This window comes from Bemisia tabaci, chromosome 9 (assembly GCF_918797505.1).
Source record: "Bemisia tabaci chromosome 9, PGI_BMITA_v3".
Classification (NCBI taxonomy): Eukaryota; Metazoa; Arthropoda; class Insecta; order Hemiptera; family Aleyrodidae; genus Bemisia; species Bemisia tabaci.
The window spans coordinates 5491712-5509383 of record NC_092801.1 but is presented as its reverse complement, the minus strand read 5'-3'; the positions used below and the strand labels follow the sequence as shown (position 1 = coordinate 5509383).

The 17672-nt window shown below is 40.7% G+C and overlaps 1 protein-coding gene across 3 annotated transcripts in view; it reads left to right on the top strand.

Moving 5' to 3' along the window:
- The window catches only part of IA-2 (tyrosine phosphatase IA-2), a 136328-nt gene continuing 118656 nt past the window's right edge, over nucleotides 1-17672 (top strand). For all 3 annotated transcript variants that reach the window (XM_072304256.1, XM_072304255.1, XM_072304254.1), the window contains exon 1: nucleotides 1-180. The gene's annotated coding sequence lies outside the window, so the exon portion shown is untranslated. The remainder of the gene's footprint in view (nucleotides 181-17672) is intronic.

Below are 17672 nucleotides of genomic sequence, written 5' to 3'. Positions count from 1 at the left end.
CAGAGCCCGCGAGCTCAGAAGTGGGCCCAGCTCCGTCGAGGAATGGTCGTTCGCCCGTCGCCTCCCGGACGCGCCCCCGAAGCACCTGCCCCAGCCGAGCGGCGCCCCTCGCGCCCATTCCGCGCTCCGCAACCCCGTAACATGTGAATCAGACCTCCGTCCGCCCCGAAAACCACGCCGGTAAGTGCTGCCCCTTCAATCTCACACGATACCAACTTGCTTTCATGTTTGCCCCTTCGATATTCACCGATGCCACCCGTGTGGCGTGTAACAGCTGTTGCGTTCGCTTGCCTACTTTCGAGCGTGGTTGTGGTCAGGATAGGACGCAGTTTCGTTCTCGGACGGTCGTGGATATCGATTGTGGGACGGTTTTCCTCTGGTGTTTACCCTGCGTCAGACTTGTTGATAAGATGCCACTACTGGTGATCGATATCGCGCCAGCGAGGGTATGCGTGGGCGAGCGTCAAGTTGCACGCCAGCAACTTCGCTTCCTGTTGCTTCGCAGTTTCTCTGACTTGAGAGCGGGGCAGTACACTGCAGTGTTAAGGGAGAACGCCGTATGAACCTCCAGGCGTTGCCAAATTTCCTTTGATAAAACTTCAATTTCCTGGTAAACTTATGAATATGTTTCTTCCAGTTTTTCAGATAATTTTGTTCGCAATGGAGATGTTGCATGTGTAAGGAATTTGCGATTTGACTGTTGATTCTTATGTAAAAGCTAGCGAGAAATACGGTGGTGACACTGGTTTTCTCTGAATCATCTCCCAAGCTCAAAAAAAGCTCTCAAGTTGAGGCCAAAATTGAGGGGATATCCCACGCTACAGTGAGAGTCCACCTCTACATTAAGAAAAACTCTCCATGCAAAGATAGGGAGCGAATACATTAGCAGGGTTACCGTGTTTTCAGTTTTGGAGTCCCGAATAAGATGGCAACCCTGCTAATGTATTTATTCCCTATCTTTGCATGGAGAGTTAGTCTTGATATAGAGGTGGACTCTTAGGATAGCGTGGAATATCCCCTCCATTTTGGCCTCAACTTGAGAGCTTTTTTGAGCTTGGGAGTTGATTTCAGAGAAAACCAATGGTACTATCGTGTTTCTCGCAAATTTTTACATAAGAATCAATGGTCAAATCGCAAATCCATCACACATGCAACATCTCCATTCCGTCAAAAAGTCCTGAAAATTTCAAGGGTAAATATTCATAACTTTTCTCGCAAATGAACATTTTGTCGAAGGAAATTTGGCAACTCTCGAATGTTCTTACGACGTTCTTCCGACGTTGTTCCACGGCAATACACAGGGTATTAACTGAAGCACACCGCTGCATTTTCTCTCCTCAACGTTTCAGATAGGAAACGATCCACGGGATGGGAAGTTCAGAGATCAATTCCCGCAGAAGATGAAAGTGTTTATGATTTACATCAGTTGAGGGGCTTGGAAGACAAGGCGCATGACTGCACTTTTTGAAAAAAATGAGATATTAATGAATTCAAGGAAAACTAGTTGCAATGCATAATCTGTGAAACATTGCTCCAAATTCCAATTTTTAAACATCAGAAAGTCAGTTTGAACTAACTTCAGGCGAAAGGATCCATGTATTTTCGAAACTTCGGACACATATTTCTAAAAAAAAAGCCAAAACTGCACTTATGCGCCTTGTCCTCCAAGCCCTTCAATTAAAAAACAAAAATACAAACGATGTAATATTTATAATTTGTGTTCTATTTCATCTGTGTTGAGTACAAGTCGACGGTGAAATCACCAGACCACGTATCTCTGTTTGAGACCTTGCAGACTTCCTATCATACTTCATTTTTCAAAAAGAAAACTGCTCAACGTCAATTCTTGACAACTTGTATGATATTTCTTCTCCGCGCAAAGGAAACTCCAAGAAAACTTCAAATAATTATATTGATTTGTACTCCTTCAAAAAACTAAAACGGGAGCGGAGATTATTAAAAACCGCAAACGAGAAACGTTGTCTGATATTTTCACCCCTCAATGTTCTAACATAACCCACTCAAGAGTTGACTTCCGAATTACCCAGTTCGTGAATCGCTTTCTGTGTAAAATATTGAGGAAGGAATGCATAACGGGTGCTTTAATTTTGCCCTGTCTAGTGGCCTAATTTGAACATTCGTATATTCATCGATTCTATAAAAATTGTTCACGATAATGGAACGTAATCAGGTCAAAATGTCCAGAACATATGAATGTATAGAGATGGGCATGTGCATGATATCAAAATCTCTAAGTACCTACACAAAGGGAAAAAGTACGGTGCTGAATGTCTATAAATAAAATAAATAACGGAGAAAATGAACTGTATATACGTTGGTCTGGATAGGCCGCTCCATTCCCTTCATGCATCTTCATGTAGCCGCGCTGTTTTGTGGGTCGGTTTGGTTTGAAATCTAAGTCGCATGGACCGAAAATACGGTTACTTGAACCGAATAGTACGGCTGATATAGCATACCGCACTCACGGTTCATATCGCCGAACTTTTTATCTCTATTAGCTCTGAAATTTTTTTCAAATGTCAAAATACATAACATTTTTCATTGAATATAACATAGCGCCACTAAAAATGCATAGCTTCAAAATTTGACAGAACAGAAATTCTAACCACAATGAGCCTTGTGGGTGAATAGAAGCTGTAATAGTTCAAATAGGTCCAGAAACATTCGAATAACTTTACTTAACTACCTGTCCTTGATTTCGTTAAGTAAGGTTCTAATCGTCTAGACACGTCCAAAAAATTAATAGTGCCATAAACATAATGTGCGTGACTTTTTGCAGGATTGCGAATTATATCACATAACTTTGCTATACTCACGCAAATTTCCAAGTTGGATCAAATTGAACCTCTTGTAAAAGCATTAATTTTGATAAATTTTAAAGTGTTATTTTTTTCTTTTCGGGAGAAAAATTAAGAAACGAGGCCTGATTACGTCCCTTCTATCTTCGGCTATGTTGCTCACGTATAGCCCTTGAAGCACCACTACAAATAAGTCAAGCGGAAACAAACATAATATAGAAATATAGAGAGGGAAAGGAGGTGCGTAGATGACGGCGCAGAGATACAACTATTCATGTTTGATGGATGTCCGTGTTGCGTTTGCAAAATTGAAGGCGCGATGACGCGAAGTGTGAACTCGCAATGTTCAGCTCCATGTTGCAAGACGAGAGCCGCTCGCAGGAAGGAGAAAAGTTAAAAACTGTCGACCCGCACAGGTCTCTGCTAAATCTTTTTTTCGCGTTGCACGGAGAAAAAAACCACGGTTTTTCGACGATTACACGATAGTAATGTCACACGGGATTCCACGGTAGTAGAACCATGGATTTTGGTAAGATTATTGATGAGCGTAGTAGCGTAACCATGCTCGTGGTAGCATTTTTCTGCTCACAGTAATACTACGGTGAACACAGTAACAGCACCGCTGCCTTGATAGCGAAGGGAGCCGTAAGTGAAACATTTTCGAAATCGAGTTTTCTTCAAAATTCGTCTAAACTCTTTCAGATGAAATTACTGAGACAGCTAAAACAGCAAAATTCATCCTAATTTAATAAAAACAAGACGTATGAGAAAACCGTAAGTGCACAAAAAATGACATAGTTTTTATCAAAACAGCCGCAGGTGCATGAGAGCCAATGAAAACAGTGCTTTCCAGTAAACTGTCGCCCTCTTCTGCCAATTTATGTAACCTGATAATGTGTTTGTTGTGCGTCCAAAACGCAACCACGACAGCATGCAGAAGATATCACTTACGGTGTCTTGCCTAACACTAGCTTATTATGAAAATGAAAAATACCCTTTCCATGTATTTGAAATAAAATCGGTCGAGTTTTAATCATCCATACGATTTCTAGGAGTCTTCCGGACGATTAGTGGCAATTTGACAAAGAACGGAGGCTTCTTTCAATAAAATGTTCTTGTCAGAAGCCTCTGAGCCCGTTTTCTCAAAACTTCATTTTTGCACTTACTACTCTCTTCGCTATCACGGCAGCCAATGCGTGCACTATCCATGCAGTCTTGTAGGAACTATAACAGTGCGCACCGTGAAGTACGCGCAGTGCGTGAAGTATTCACGTAGTCTTGAAGGTGCTAACATTGCCGTGATTGTAATTGATATAAAATCGGTCGATTTTTAAACGTCCACAGGATTTTCTAGGAGTCTTTCGGATGATTAGTGGCAATTCGACAACGAACGAAGCCCTCTTCAATACAATTTCCCGGTCAGAAGCTTCTGAGCCCGTTTTCTCAAAACTTCATTTTTGCACTTACGGCTCTCTTCGCTATCACGGCAGACCGTGCTCATCATTATAGTCATCGAAAACCTTTGTTCTGCAACCGTGCCGCGGAATCCCGTGTGACATTACTACCGTGGTAACCGTCGAAAAACCGTGTTTTTTTTCTCGGTGCAATGGCGAGGCGTGAATGATCTATTATCGATATTCTCCATTTGACGCTATGGTAAATAATCGATTGTCAATGTGTTCGTTGCGAACACCATGTTCATCGATTCTTTCCCATAGGTTTAAATGACAGATCAATCGATAAATCGCAAAACTCGCCATGCCACTGCACTCTGAGTAAAACTATAGCCGATTTTGAATGAGACTTGATTGCGAACATTTGGACATTTCTGCTCTTCGGTAACACTACAGCGCTATCCTGCCTTCATAAGGAAGAACGCCGTATGAGCCATCACACATTGCCAAATTTCCTTCGAAAAATCACGAACTTACAAGAGAGTTTGTGGATATTTCCCTTCCGATTTTTCAGAGCGTTTCGTCCGTGATTTGATCCATAAAGTCTACAAATTTCGAAGAAAAATATCCATATTTTATTTAAAAAATGAACGTTTTCCGAGAGGAAATTGGACGTATTTCTATCAAACGGACCTAAGCACCATAGGTTGAGGAAGGTATAGAGGGGGGCTTGGATTGGCGGCGGAATCGGGCGTCCGGCTTATTCCGTCCTATACTCGCAATGCTTTTCCATGGCGCTTAGGTCCGTTTGACAGAACGCGCTATCCGGGATTCTAAATTCCTCAAAAGGAACTCAAATTGGCGCTTAGTTCCGTTTGATATAAATACGTCCAATTAGGCAACATTCTAATGCTCATTGGGCGTTTTTCCTCACGGCAGTATCGATGCGGTGCACAGTGGATCGAGTCAATCAGAGAGGTCGGGCATGATACTTTTGACTAAAACTGCAAATTTTGATGTTCAATTCGTCACATTTTTCGTTTTCAAGGGTGTTTGTGGAAGAAAATTTCACGAGGAAACCAATGAAACAACTTTAAAAATCTCAAAGTTTTGTTTAAAGGGAGTTATGAGCTTTTAAAGTTCTCGAATTTCTTCCAACCTCACTGGGAAAAAAACACATTGGATCTAGAGTCCAGACTCTTAAAACCATCGACAAGAAAAAGTACTCTTGATTCAATCAGAATCTATATAGCTTAAATCAAGAACCAAGCCTCTTAATTTAAGCGGTTTTCGTTTTGATTCAAGCAAAAATCCGATTGAATCAAGAGTATTGGCGCGTATACGTAGTATACCGCCTTTGCGATCGTTTCGAACCCTGCTCGATACAATAACCGAGTCCCTTAGTTCCTTACCGAAAAGTGACTACCGCGAACTTCTGAGATTTTCCAAAGCGTGTAAAAAGTTTATTTATCCATCAATAATTATGATTTAAAGTTTTTTCTCATTCTGGGGCTCATTAGTTTATGTGCAGTGAATACCAAGAGTCTACGTTACTTGGTTTTTTCAAAAAAAGCCTAAGAATGCGACGCGCTGATTTAAAATATGCATATATAAGCAGAATCAAGCGAATTGATTCGAGGATGGCTGAGCAGGTCGGCACTCTCGAAATGAGAATTTAACTCCTCCGTTTTGTTCAAAACGTTGCTTTGACAGATCTGTAACCTCGGTTATACTTTTCAAAAGTTGGTACCCGTGCTCTGATAGTGCTGTTCATCTGACAACAATGTCAGTGTCAGCTGATAATAATATTTTTATCATATGAGGTTAATAAAAAGTTTTCAGTCAGTCTTTGACATCCTGAATAATTGTCTTGGTATTTATTTACTAATTTTACAGAATTATATTTTATTTCTTATTAAAACTAAGAAATACAGTGCAATCTGTGTTAGTGCAATCTGTGATGAGCCTCGAGACTCATTAGACCATTAGCTGAACGTGGCTCATACAGGAATCCACTTACCCCTCTCTTCCCCACGCTCCTGATCACTGCGTCGGCGTCTCGACGAACAATAGCTAATGACGGTCGCCAAGCTAGGCCGGGATCCTCAGCCCCTCGCCCAATTACTTACGCTTCATTAACCATTTCACCGTCACGCTAGGATTCGTCCAATTTTCAAAAAAAATTGTTTCGCGAGTTTTTAGCAATTTTTTCCTTACTCTCCGTTAAAACACGAATTAAAAGAGGTCTCATTCATAAAAATCGGCCAAATAGAAGAGAAGTTACAGTATTCGAAATCCGAAGAAATCAACAAAACTTCTCCAAACAAAAAATAAAATGAAGGGGGGGGGGAATGTATAAATTACAATTTAATATGATTGACCTCAGAATGTGACAAGCAATTCAATTATAAAAAGGAGAAAAAATTGAGTGAAATTACAAAAAATTAGCCTCTTGCAAGGGGCTTCCGTGTATGAGTTTTGACCTGAAGACAAGTAAATCCCGTTATATTATTAAAACGAAATTGACTCCATAGTTTAATGCCTTAGTTTCTTGAATACGATTATTTTAAGCTCTCGAAAATTTATACCAGCAATTTTACCCATGGGGTGATTTCCTGAGAGCTGATAATATCACGAATTTCTCATAGAGCCCTTCAAAAATGGCTTGCTTTTTGGGCAGCCGATTCGGCCATCAAACCGGGGTTTAAATGGAAGCTGATAATAACACAAAGCTCTGAGACAAATTTTGAGATGAGTATAGGAACGGTTTGTAAATTACGAGGAGAGGCGGGCATTCTGTTCAGCATATCGATACATAAGTATTTTCACACGTAGAATTTAATTTTCACGTCAGGGAGTCGACATATTTGGATTTTTTCGATTTTATACGGAAAATGTATGGTTTTTCGGGATTGAAATTACTTACAATTGTTTCATGAAAAATGAATGCACCCAAAGTGACTATAGCATTTTGACTTTCACATACGTGCACTCACTAAATCGATTGGTAAATTCAAAGAGTGGGTACATCGACCTGGTATATCAAGTTTCTGCAATTTTTTCACGGCAAATCGGTAGATTTTCGGGATGTGGATTGCTTACTTTCAATTCATGAATGAATAAAGCATGGACATGGTTGAGCTTCTTTGCATGAGAAGACGTTTAAAATAACAAAATCAAGACATATTTAATACAATTGCATTTATATCGAGTCAATTTCTTTTCAATAATATAACGGGATTTATAATACCGGTGATTTGGGTATTTTAGCCCCAAAATACCTTTAAATCGACTTATCTTCTAGGAATTCGACAGAATTTTTCCTTTCTTCGCTTAAATTTTTCCGTAGCACTTTTCTTCAAGAATCTGATAAGATTTTGCTTGAGGCGGATCAAAAAACTTAAATTTGTTCGAATAGCTTTCTAGATTCACAATACACGGTCTCGTCAAGGTGCGTCGTTGACCTTGCAGTGTTGGATCGTGAATTCTCTTGTTGTGCTGCTTGCCTTTTTTGAAATCTCTGTAAATGAAAACTAAAGGGGTTGATATGTGCGAGTTAATGACGCGCCTTATCAACACATTGTGTTGGAGTTCACTGCTTGTTTTTTCTTGTCAATGCTTTCAAGAGTCTGGACTCTAGATCCAATGTGTGTTTTTTTTTTTTTTTTTTTTTTTCCAGTGAGGTTGGAAAAAATTAGGGAAGAATCTAGCTTAAATTAAGAACCGAGCATCTTAATTCAAGAGGATTTCCTTTTAATTCAAGAAAAAGTCCGATTGAATCAAGAGTATTTTTTCTTGTCAATGTTTTCAAGAGTCTGGACTCTAGATCCAATGTGTTTTTCCAGTACTCTCCCATTGACTAGACCCACCGTGCGGTGCTTCCACTCGTTAAACTCAGGTAACCAAGTGCCGACTGGTCATCCGCACTCGACCTTTCAAACTTTCCGTGCCTCCTCAAAGGCGCTTTTTATTGCGAGTCGACGGATTTCTATTATTTAGACGATGCGGTGGAGATCAAGCAGCGCTCACTGCGGTTTTTTCCTAACCTAGCCTGCGTCTGCGGGCGGTTGCCACCGATAAACTCGTGTTTACTTACGTAGGTGAACTCCCTCCACCCCCCACCCGCCCCCTGGTCACCCACCGGTCACCCCCCCCCCGTCCACCCCTCGCCTCTAAGCCCAACCGAGTATCGATCGAGGTGCAAAAGCAACTGGTGCCTCTCTCTCCTCGCAGCGCTGCCTCGCGGCCGCAAAAACGACGCATCTGCGTTGACATTGTGATCGACATACGTGGTTTTGTCACGTTCCTTCGTATCGTCGAGTAAACCGCCCGATCTGCCCCTCATTTTCACGTCGATTCGTCCAATTGTTTTATGCTCGCCTGTCATACAGGGTGCTCCAAAAGGAAGTGTCCAACTTGGATATCTTTCGGCCGAATTCGAATGTCGGAACAGGTCGCGGAACATGCCATTGGGGGACTCAAAAGTGCGAACTTGCGTTAAAAATGTTCCACTGCCTGTTCAAACTGTTCGTCAATTTTTGCTAACAAAAGTTCGCATCATAATTTGGATTGCATTTTGCAAAAAGGAACCGGGAACATTTCCATGTTGCTAAGATTGTGCAACTTCGCCCTTAGCAATAAAGCTACTGTAATCATACAAAAATATGGATTTTGCATGGTAATTTTGTCTGAAATTTACAGTTATTAGCGTGTAAAATTGAGAATGTTTATAGGTTATAACAGATTTTCCTTTTGAGACAGAAGAAATTGTACAATCTCAGCAACATTGCAATGCTCTTGGTTCATTTTTGCAAAATGCAATCCATTTGTGGGAAGCAGAGCTCTCACACTGCCGTGCTAAGGAAAAACGCCGTATGAACCTCCAGGCGTTGCCGAATTTCCCCGGACAAGATACGAATCAACTGAAGAAATTGGAAATATTTTTCTTCCAATTTTTGAGACTATTTTGTGCGCAATTTAATCTAAAAAATCTGAACATTGAGGAAAAACATACATAGATATCGTCAAAAATACATGTTTTATCCAGGGTCATTTGGCAACTCTCGAATGTTCATACGGCGTTCATCCTTGGCACGGCGGCTTAGGGAGCATCACCAAATTTCCGCCGTTTTTGAACTAACGTAAAAAAAACTTCGTGCGTGGGACCCAAAGTCTAGGTCATATGGATCTCTGAAGTTTTCGGATCACGCATCCGAGTACTCATGGTCCAGCTGCTGAAGTTTGGATCACACACCTGAAACTTCAGTTCTTACATCTGAAGTACTTCAGATGTAAGAACTGAAGTTTCAGATGTGTGATCCGAACCTCGACAGCTAGATCTAAAGTGTTCAGATGCTCAATCCGAAAACTTCAGAGATCCATATGACCTAAACTTCGGGTCCCACGCACGAGGTTTTTTTCTCCGTGCATTTAAACAATGTAGATTTTTATTTTTTGTCATAGTTCGTTTGAGCGTTCTACTGGACCGATTTCCATTATTTTTGCGGTTATCGACAGGTGATATTCCCTAGATGAGCCCGTTGTAATCGGATTTTGAAAATATGACCCAGATTTTTCTTATAATGGAGTATACCTGGGAGCTTAGGAAAGGGGCAAAATTTGAAATTCCCGCCATTTTTAATAGGCGGGAATTTTAAATTTTTCGGAAAATTGAACCAAGCAGGAAATCTCCGTGAACGATTTGGTCGATCATAATTCCTAAGCCCCGTTAAAGCCTCGCCCGCCCCATCTATTCATTAAACGTTCGAGGGCGGTTTTCCTTTCTGAAATAACGCGAAGGTGGCCGCTGGAAGGTAACCTCCACACTAATGAATAATGTTGCCGGGCTTGAAGCTCCGCCCACTCGAAAACTGAAACTTCACGATTCGGCCATTTCCATTTCCCCGCGAAATGGCCGAAACGGCAACCGTGCTAATGAAACCTATCTCCGGCCCGGGCTCTTAATGAATGCTCCAGCGCGGCGCTTACAAAGCATTTGCCGAGGAGCCCGCCAGCCTTTGTCACCGTTACGTGCGTTCTTTGATGTTAATTTATATAAAAGCGCCCGTTTTTCGTCGGCCTTTGCTGCGAGGCAAAGGCCGCTAAAAGCCTAGAGGCCGGATTCGCAGTCATTCGATTAAGGTAACGTTTAAGTACTGCGTAACGCACTTACGGAGGAGACGGTCTAAGGTCCGTATTTATAGTCCTTACTTAAACAGCATCTTACAATACTGCCGTGCTAAGTAAAAACGCCGTATGAACCTTCAGGCTTTGCCACATTTCCTTCAGTAAATCACACATTTTCAGGAAAATTTGTGAATATTTTTCCTCCAATTTCTTAGATAATTTTGTTGGCAATTTCACCTAAAGTTCCTGAAAATTTCAAGGAAAAATATCCATAACCTTATTTGAAAAAAAAGTGTTTGATGAGATGAAATTTGGCAACTCTTGAATGTTCATACGCCGTTTTTCCTTAGCACGGCAGCCTACTATCTTGCCAAGGAAGAACGCAGTATGATCATTCGAGAGTTGCCATTTCCTTCAAAAAATGTTTATTTTTTGGGCAAGTTATGAATATTTTACCTTGAAATTTTCTGGAACTTTAGGTGAAACTGCGGACAAAATTATCTGCAAAATTGGAAGAAAAATAATCATGTGTTTACCAGGAAATTCGTGTTTTATTAAAGGATATTTGGTAACGCCTAAAGGTTCATACGGCGCTCTTCCTTAGCACGGCAGCATATGGACTATGGAGCCCCGTATGGTTTTCTCCGTGATTAAGAGGATTCAAGGAGGTGTTATTGAAACATAATACGGGGGACAGTGGGTCACTAAACTATGAACAAACTGGATCGCGAATTTAAACACACTCTCGTCAAAATAAAGGGGGCAGCTTTGAGGGCAGGAAGTGTTTAAGGTGAACGGCTTTGATTGCAGCCTTGAGCAAGAGAGGTAATTATCCGAAACGCAACTATTGGTGCTCGGCGGATGTTTGCCGTATCACGCCATATTGAAGGCGTTTTTTTGTCGCACTCATCTCTGGATATTCCACAATACCTACTTGCAGGTAAGCGCGCGTATGGACCGGCAACTGCAATGCTATTCTTGCTAAGGAAAAACGTCATTTGAACATTCGCATGTTGCCGAATTTCCCCTGATGAAATATGTATTTTTGAGTAAAGTTATTCGTTTTTTTGCTTGAACTTTTCAGATATTTTAAATTAAATTGCAAACAAAACTGTCTGACAATTTTGAAAAAAAAATATGCAAAATTTTACTAGAAAAATTAGGTTTCATCGAGGTAAATATGGCAACATCTAGAGGCTCATAGGGTGTTCTTCCTCAGCACGGCTGAGTTGGTATGTTGGATCTAATTTAACCGGCGTCATTTCCATGGTTTTTTGCACTGCATCTGCCCAAATAAAATTAGTCCGCCCGGAACCAGCGGAGCTCTTTAAAGTTTCATGGCAGACTCCACCCTTGGAGTGTCAAATCCAATTAGTCCGGATGAACTTTCGAGCGGGGGAAAACTTGGGTGCATGCAAGTCAACTACACGCGGACAGGTTTTGAGACGTTGCCTCCTTGCGCTGCCATCAACGAAGCTGCGGATTCATAAGGGATGATGGTTATAAACCGTGAAGTGTTGATTACGGGCGAAATGTTAATTAACCCTCGTCTCACAAACCCGGGCCTCGTAAACCCGCTTTAATTTATCGGGAAGAGTATCAGCGGTTCCGCTGAAAAAGGTCTCAAGCTCTGAGCGTAGGAAGGTGACAAGGAGGGGGAAGAACAGATGATGGCAAAGAAAATCATCTGTTACTGCACCCTTTTATCTTCTTCCTCCTCATTTTCTTCTTGCCCCCTCTCTCCATCCATCTCTTCATATTTCTCTCTTTCTTCTACTTCGTCTCTACCTTTTTCCTCTACATCCTCTCTACCTCTTTTTTATACGTCCTCTCTACCCTGGTAAAAATTGACGATAAGAGCTGCGTTTCAAAATACCATAGGAATTCTTATAGCCGGCTGAAGAAGGCTACAGAAAATCATATAGCTGGCTGTAGAATGCGGAGAAAATCATACGGCCGGGCCATACGAAGCGATAGAAAATTATGCAGCCGGGCTATAGTTCCTATCGCCGGGCTTTACACTTTATCGCCTGGTTGTTGCTTTTTCGCCATCGATTATAAAAGGCCATAAGAAATTGTGTAGAAATTCGTGTGCTTTGGAAATCATTAAGTTTGAATCGGAACCACCTTAATATTTACAAAACACGTATTACATTTTCCTTTAATACATATTATTTTTTCATCAACTAAAACGAGAATAATCCATACAAGATGTGCAAACATTTCAAAATCATGAGTTGAATAACGCTGACTCCGCCAGATTAAATATTAGAGCCTAACACAAAGCGGAGCGGCGACGCACTGGCGCCTACAAACCTAACAGGGATACTTCACGCATTGCGCAACGCGTGAAGTATCTCTGTTAGGTTTGTAGGCGCCAATGCGTGTTTCGCGCTGGCTGCCCGCCTACCGCACCGCAGCGTGCCACGCAACTATTTCACACCAGAGGTATTGCACAGTATCATACGAAACTGAAGGCGCTCTAATATATTAGGAATGGCAGGCATCCATTAAAGTACGGAGCTTTCTTCGCAAAATAAATCAAGATACTACGGCCCAAAAAGAGAGCAGTGGTCCAAAAACTCACCAAGTCCTAGCATCCGTAATTAGTGACGTTGACACGCCTGGCTGTGAGTTGCTTAATCGCCATCGGCTATGAAAGGCTATAAGAAATTGTGTAGCCGGCTATAGAAGCTATTAGAAATCTTACATCCGGCCGTAGGTCTATGGTATTTTGGAACACGTATTCTACTGTCAATTTTTACCAGTGTACCTCTTTCTTCTATTTCTCCACGTTTCCTCCTTGTCTTTTTCTTCCCTCTTTATTTTCTTTTTAATATTCCTCATCCACTTCTCCCTTCTTCACTCTTTTTGCTCCCTTCTTCTTTTTCTATTCTTCTTCAAACCGAGTCCTGGTGTAAAAAAGGTAGGCAATTTGCAAAGCGAACATAATTCCACATTATTTCAATTTTATTGCAACATACACGAAAAAAAGGGCACGAGGCTGTTGGATGATATGGAGATTTCCAATTAATTGTGGTGGTACCCCAATGAATTATGACAGTGCCCCGATAAATTATGGTAGTACCCCGCTAAATTGGATAACTAACCCAAATGTTGCGGTACTACCCTAACTTGAGTTGCGGTTCTAATACAATTAGGCAGATATGTCCATATCATCCAACAAATTGGGGCAGTACCACAATTTTAGGGGATAACCCCTGACATTTTTTTTCCGTGCACAATTAAACGAGTCCCTTCAAATAGTGAATAGACAACACGCGCGACATTCCGATCCCATATCAATGATTTTACCCTGTCATCGCTATTTAATACAAACTTCACTACTTGGACTTTTTCTCCCCTCCTGCATCCTTTTTTCCTCCCTTCTTCTCTACCTCTCTCTCTCCGCTTACTTTTATTATTCTTCTTACTTTTTCGCATCCTCTTCGTCTATTTCATCTGCCTCCTTTTTCTTCGGCTTCTCCCTATTTCTTTTTTTTTTTTCATCTCACCCTCTACCACCCCGAACCCTCTCCTTCTCCCTCCTCCCTCTTTTTCCCTCCACCCACTTCTCTCTTATTCTCATCTTACTTCACACACTTACTCAAACAGAGAAGAAGTATCATGCCTTTTGGTAGCTTAATAAAGGTTGTATAGTGCAGAAGTATTCGCTCTTCGAATAGCGTCTCCTGCAGATTTAATAAAGAAATTCCGCGCGTTCGCTTTTGAGCGCTCTCGAAGTTAGGTTACTCTGCCGTACTAAGGCCAAACGTAGTATAAGCTTTTGAGTGTTGCTAAATTTCTTCTTAGAAAACGTTCATTTTTTAAATAAGTTAATAATATTTTCGTTTGAAATTTGAAAACTTTATAGATCAAACTAAGGACGAAATGATCTAAAAAATTGGAAGAGAAATGGATTACATTTTGCAAAAAGGAACCACTAGCATTGCAATGTTGCTAAGATTGTGCAACTTCTTTTGTCTTGGAGGAAAAACCCGATGGTTCATGGTTTTTCACAATTTCCGCAATTTCATTGCAAAGGATGAAGTTGCACAATCTTAACATCATTGCAATGCTAGTGGTTTCTTTTTGCAAAATGCAATCCAAATATTCACAAATTCTCTTGTAAGTTCGTGATTTGTCGCAGGAAATTTGGCATCACCCGATGGCTCATACGGCGTTCTTCCTGGTTAGTAGATTTTCCAGGAAACGTTTACGCAGCTCTGCCCGCGCACTCGAAGCTTAAAACCTCGAGGATATTAATATCCTCAAAATATCCACAGTCAAAAGTCTTATTATTTCTATGAAATGGTTTCATCTTAATAGTTGTTTTATCCTTCGGGAACGTCAGAGTTTTCCATAATTTTCATCCACTTTTTCGTCCTTTAAATATTAACTCCTACTGAACGCACACCAATGAACTACCAGACTCTCATTTCACGGAGTACAGCATTCTGCAAACACCGCACCGCAATCTGAGACAAAATGTCTATCGTTATTGCCTCGGCGAGTTTCACCGTCAGCTTAGAAAGTCAGCCTTACAAAATGAGTCGTGGTCCCTGAGTGAATTCTTGAACACGGTAGAACAAGAAATGAAAAATGGGTTTTAAAAAAGGCTAAATTTTTAGAACACTATAAAGGTAGGCTGTTTTGAGCCGTATCATTCTCATTTTCAGTTGTAACATTAATAATTATTTTAGTGGCTGCATGATAACAAATAGATAAAGTTATAGCCTCTACATTTTTTTAATAATTTTGTATTCTTTTTTTTTGTTTTTTTTTATTATTTATTATAAATATAGTAAGAGGTCTGAAATGTCTTAATTTTGATCGAACCTATCTACAGAGAAATTAATAATTATTTCAGTGGTTGCATGATAATAAATGGATAAAGTTATAGCCTCTAAATTTTTTTAATAATTTTGTATTCTTTTTTATTTTTTTTTATTTTATATTATTTTTGAATGAAGAAATCTGAAATCTCTTAATTTTGATCGAGCCCATCTATAGAGAATCATCCGTTGAAATCAATCTCAAAATACAATTCGCAAATCAAAAATCGATTTGCTAAAGCTTTTACCTCTTTGGACAAAGGGCCCTCTGTCGTCAGACCGTTGAATTTCTGTCACCAATTTAGACTCAAATTCGCTGAGTTGAAAGGAGCTTGTCAATCAGTTGAGTTGGATTAAAAATATGCCGATAGAGGGCACTTTTGCCAATCAATCAGTTTAACATAGTTGTCGCTCGTAAAATCCGGGCTTGAGGGTGTATTTCAACCATATGACTGAATCTCCCAAGAATCGTTGTCAAGTTGGGTCGGAAACTATGCAATTTAGGGCCGAATTTACCTACTTGCCGCCCATGGGCCGCTTGTAATTTTCCGCCCCCTTCTAATTCGTTAAGCGAACGTGCCGGTAGAGGAGGGGTGTATAAGACGTGTTCACTCGTGTTGGGCACATTTTTTGTGAAAGCCCTGTCAACACTAACGAAAGTTCACAGAACTTTACGCGAAAGTTAAGTTCCGTAAACCCACCTCTGTTTGGACAAGGCCTTCCATTCATAACAAACGAACGAAAAAATTATGAAAGAACAAACATATATGTGGTTTAATAATTTTAACTCCTGCCGCTGCGCCACGCCGACCGCCCTGCGTTTGGCGCAATGCGTGAAGTATTCATGAGGTCTTGTAGGCGCTATGCGTTTCACGCCGAGCGACTGCTGTTGACCACAGTCAGTTTGACGCAATGCGTGAAGTATCCATACAGTCTTGTAGGCGCTATGCGTTTCATGCCGACCGCCGCGCCGCGCCGAAGGCTTCTCCTTTTCATCTCAGTCCTCGTCATCATTGCTCTTTGCGCCGCTCCGCTCAAAGTCGATTTGCGTGTTTGGTTACTCTCTTAACTCGACTAATTAAAGGTGTTGTCTTTGGTATCACCGGAAGACGACAACATTAGATGTTTACTATACTTTCACTCTTGGGAAATGAGAGATATTGTCGCATTTTCTCGCTTGTAATTTATTTTCTGAATCCTATTTTTTTTTTTTTTTTTTTTTTTTTTTTTTTTGATACCTACTTTCAAAAAGATTGCAAAATTTGCCGCCCCCTACATTTTGCCGCCATGGGCCGCGGCCCATGTGGCCACCCCCTTAATCCGGCCATGATGCAATTGCATATCTATTATGGTTCTCTCTACCTGGATTTCTATGATTGCACACTCAGAAGAACATACACCCCTTGACCGCTTCGCGTTCCATCTCCCGAAGCGCCTCGCACTTCAGGCGTTATGCGTTAGGCGTTACGTGGTACCATCATCATTTTATATTGTGAAGAACATGATTTTGCACAAGCGTGTTACTGATGGTCAAACGTGTAGAAAAACTAATGACACACGGCACATCGCTACAAAATCAGTGAAGAGACAACGCGACTCGTGGATGTCACAAACGGGAATAAAGATTACAGAAATTGAACTTTTTTGTAATCTTTGATCAACCCGTTCCCGAATTCCTGCCCTCGTTAACTCTCTCATTCCGCTTGTTCTTTTCCGTGGTCCTAATTCCGCGGTCCATTCCAGTTTACAACCTTCGCAATCGGTGAAAATGTAATCTTTATTCCCGTTTGTGACACTGTGAGGGCCTAAAAAACGGTAATCGATCAAGAATGGATTCGGATCGTATTTACTCTCAGTATGAAAGGACTCTAAATCCAGTATGCCCCAGCAGGTCGGAAAAATTTTATGGAAAAAAAATCTTGAAATTTCATGAGAAATATTTCGTTAAATTTCAGAAATTTATGACAGATATTGGAAAATACCAGTTCTTTTTCATGCTTCGCAAAATGTGAAAATCGTGACTTTTTTTTCTATTTTTGCGTGTTTGAGTGCGGATTGCATACTCTAGCCCCTGAAAAGTATGAAATATTTCACAGCCTTGTGAAATTTCATGAAATATTTGACTGAAATTTCCAATCTTTCATTTCTTTCATACGTTTCATGCACCCTGTGCGGCAGTGTAATTAGGCCTTGTCTCCACGGGCCTTTTCACGAGATTTTTCTCAGGGAAAAATCCCACTTACGAAGTTGGAAAAAATATTGAGTTAATCAATATTTTTCCCAGTACCAAGTATGGTCCTTTTACTCCTAGGACCCACTGGGAGAGGAAGAAGAAGTGAAAACGAATTGTGCGATAATTTGTTGATTACTCCGATGGTTAATGTTTGTTTAGTTAGAATAATGTGTCTAATTGTCAATTAAGCGCAATTATTATTTTAATCCCGGTTAAATACTCGACTTTATCTAATTTATCTTCCCGCGCAAATTAGTCGCAGGAC